Source organism: Myxocyprinus asiaticus, chromosome 34 (assembly GCF_019703515.2).
Source record: "Myxocyprinus asiaticus isolate MX2 ecotype Aquarium Trade chromosome 34, UBuf_Myxa_2, whole genome shotgun sequence".
Classification (NCBI taxonomy): domain Eukaryota; kingdom Metazoa; phylum Chordata; class Actinopteri; order Cypriniformes; family Catostomidae; genus Myxocyprinus; species Myxocyprinus asiaticus.
In genome coordinates, this window is record NC_059377.1 from 10506302 (window position 1) to 10510082 (window position 3781).

The 3781-nt window shown below is 46.7% G+C and overlaps 1 pseudogene; it reads right to left on the minus strand.

Annotated features, from left to right (window-relative positions):
* Positions 1 to 1215: 1215 nt before the first annotated feature.
* LOC127424787 (uncharacterized) lies at positions 1216 to 2189 on the minus strand (annotated as a pseudogene).
* Between the last annotated feature and the right edge of the window lie 1592 nt (positions 2190 to 3781).

Consider the following 3781-nt stretch of genomic DNA (forward strand, 5'->3'; position numbering starts at 1 on the left):
GCTTTCCTTTGGGGCTGCTGTCAGTGGTAACGGAATAATAATGTGATGGGTTTTTAGAGTGCTCTTACTGTTACAGCTGGACAGATGTGGACAGACTGTTTATGGTGAGCTGTGAAAGGTTGTCAGTTGAAGAAACTAAATAAAAATCAAATTGAGGTCCCACTTTATATTAGGTGTCTTTAACTACTATGTACTAACATAAAAATACATACTGCATGTTATACTTTTTGTGTAACATGTTGTTCTGCAAAATTCTCACAAGATTTACATTTGTTGCTACTGAGGTTGAGCTACTGGTAGGTTTAGGGGCAGGGTTAGAGGTAAGGGTTTAGAGTAGGGTAAGGGTTTGGGTAGGTTAGGTTTAGGTTTAGGTTTATGATTAGGGGTAAGGTTAACAGTGTTACCACCACAGATGTAAATAAATGCAGGTACTTTAAATGTAAGTACAATGCAACAACGCATATATACATAATAAGTAAATTATAGTAAATACTTAAGTACATAGTAGTTAATGACACCTAATATAAAGTCGGTTCCAAATGGAAAAGTCTACATGACACTTTGTCATCACACCTGTTCTGAAGGAAATAAAGGATTTTAGTTTATTAGGGGTGCAGCAACTCCTTTTACTGTAAAAATTTTTTGTCAGGTAAAATGTGCATAATGTGGTAGCATCTACATTAACTGGTTTTATTCAAACCAAAATGTTATTAAATCTGGCTAAATATTCTTCTTGCTAACAATGTTCCTGCCATGGTGCAGGGTTATTTTGCATGCAGCTCGCAACTTTTTCCAATCCTGTGCATCATCCTAGTTTATTTCGATGGCACGCATATCTTCTCTGATAGTATCCATCCACTGTTTCTTTGGTTGACCTCTTGGTCGCTGGCCAGCCACATCTAGTCTCATCGCTGTCTTCAACACAGAGGCCTCGTGGCTTCTGTCTACATGTCCATACCACCGTAGTCGGGCCTCTCGTATCTGGTCCTGGATTGAGGCCACGCCGAGTGTCTTCCATACGTCAGTGTTTGTGACTCGGTCCAACCTCGTTAGGCCTAGCGTCCACCTGAGCATCCACATTTACATGGTGTTGAGCGCTGTGTCACAAAGTGTGACTAGCCTGATGACTGATTTGTAGATCTTTGACTTTAGGTGTACAGGGCTCCAGTGACATGGTGCCACTTCATCCAGGCCGCATTGACGTGATGGTGGTTGTCATGGAGTGATTTGCCAGCTGCTGAGACACAAACCGAGATACTTGAAGGTGGTGACTTTATTGAGGTCTTGACCGTGAACTGTGATCGATCTGTCCACTTGGTCTCCACACTCATGGTATTCTGTCTTTGCAATGTTTAGGTGAAGTCTGAAACTGGCCAGGCATTTGTCCCAGATCCGCATCTTCTTTTCGAGTTCCAGCCGAGTTTCATCTGCCAGCGAAACATCATCGACGTAGAGTCCACGGATGCAGAGTTTGGATGTCGCTCATTATCGTATCCATGCATAATATGAAAAGTAGTGGTGAAAGGGCCGATCACTGATGGATGCCCACCTTGATGTCAAATGGCAGCAATGTCCAAACGGTGGCTCGAACCACACTTGTTGCTCTTTGGTAGAGTAGCTGGACCCATCAGACATAGGCTTCAGATACGCCTTGTGAGTGGAGGGAGTGCCAGATCAGGTCATTTGGGACTCGGTCAAAGGCTTTCTCCAGGTCCAGGAAGGCGAGGTGCACAGTTCTTCTCGCGTTATTTCTCTGTCAGCAAGTGTGCAGCATCTTTTGTGCCACATTCCCTTATGACGATGCATTGATTCGGCAATTGCGCAGAGTCAGCGGTCTAGTACACACTCGAAGATCTTCATGGTATGGCACAACAGCTGGATCGGTCAATAATTGGAGCAGTCGGTGACATCACCTTTATTCTTTCAAATCGGTATGGTGACGCTGGTTGACTAAGCTTGCGAGACTTCGCCAGCATCCACAATCTTATTAAACAATGTTGCAAGGATCTCCACTCCTCGCATTCCCATGAGCTTCCAGACTTTCGCTGGGAGGTCATCTGGCCCGGTTGCATTGCTGCCTTCATCTTTATGATGGTAACCATGACTTCAGCTGCCAATATTGGCTGGACAGGGCCCATGATAGCTGCTGCATTTGGTACTGGCAGATGTGGGTACTCCTCATTGCACATGGGCGAAGTAGTCTTTCCATCGTTGTAGGATGATGGACGGGTTCTTCAGGAGCCAACCATTCTCGTCCTTGATGTGCTTGATATGTCCAGTGTTCTGTGTCTCCCGGTGTCGCACACTGGCTAGCCTGTAGATCTTATTATCCCCCTCAGGGGTGTCCAGTTGGTCATTTGAGTCTTGGAGATACGCAGCTCTAGCCTGAACCACCGCGCACTTTGCTGCTGATTGAGGATGTGATAGCGCTGCAAGTCTTCATCTCTTCTCAATTTCTTCCATGTCTTGAAGGTGGCCTTCTTCTCCTTGAAGGTGCATTTGACATCTTCATTCCACCACCAAACTTGCTTGTCGATGAAGCAGACATTGGGCTTCGTTCTTCCGAGGATGTCTCTGGCGCTGACAGTGAAGTGCACGGTGATCGATTTCCACACAGCCACTGGTGTGCTTCTACCATGCTGGCTCAATGTTCAGCCAGTTTCCACCACTTAATCCATTCTTGCCCTGCCATTGGCTGCTTCTTCTGCAGCTGAACTTGGAGATGCATGTTGATCACGAGTATCCGGTGTTGTGGAGCCACAATGTCTGATGGAATGACTTTTGCGTTGATGGCCAGCTTCAAGTACCGCTGCTGAAGGAGCCAGAAGTCAATCTGGATGGTGTGGCCACCACTGCTGTACACGACCAGGTGTGATGGCTGCTTCTTGAAGAAGGTGTTAATGATTGCCAGGTCATTTACTTCAGTGCACTCAAGAACTCGCTCGCCTTTTCGAGTTCTGTAACCATTCTAAGTGCTCCTCCATTTCTCCGACTTCTCCGTTTAGGTTGCCGCCACTGGTCGCCGCCGATCAGGAGCAACTCTTTGTCACCAGTGGTCTAAAGATGGGCATTGAGGCTGGTCCAGAAATCATCTTTCTCTTGATCAGTGCAGCCAGACTGGGGTGCGTAGTGTGACAGGACATGCAGGACATTACTCTCTGTTGTGATCTTGAGTGAAATGAGACAATCCAATATCCGCTCCTCGGCCGTGATGCAATCTCGGTAGTTCTGGCTAACAGCCACGGTGACGCCGTTCCTCTTTGTCAATGTACTGGAATAGACCAACTTGAAGTCTTCTCCAATAGCCCTTGACTTGGCCCCTTTCCTTTTTGTCTCTTGCACACAGGCGATGTCAACTTGGCTGTGTTTCAATGCGTCGGCTAATTTTCTACTCTGGCCAATCATCGTTCCGATGTTGGTGGAGCCCAATTGTAATCATTGGACTTGCTACTTTAGCCCGCCTCATCCATGAGCGGGTAGCCCTTGTCGACATTATGCATCGCTCGGGTGAGGCCGATTCATGTCGCCTCCGGGGGACGCCCTAGCTGATCGTTCCATGTTGTGAGCGGCTTGCATTGAGATGTGATGTAGATTACCACCAACCGGCTTGTTGCTCCTTCTGACGTCGGGGAGCCTTCACCATTAGTCAGGGGTCCAAACCCTGCACCACATGGAGGTTGGTGATAGGACTTTGCTGGCCTTAATCTGGCTAAATCAACCTGATAAATTAGGTTATATCTGGAGTCAGAAGTTGTTACCTTTATAAGCATCAAATCATATT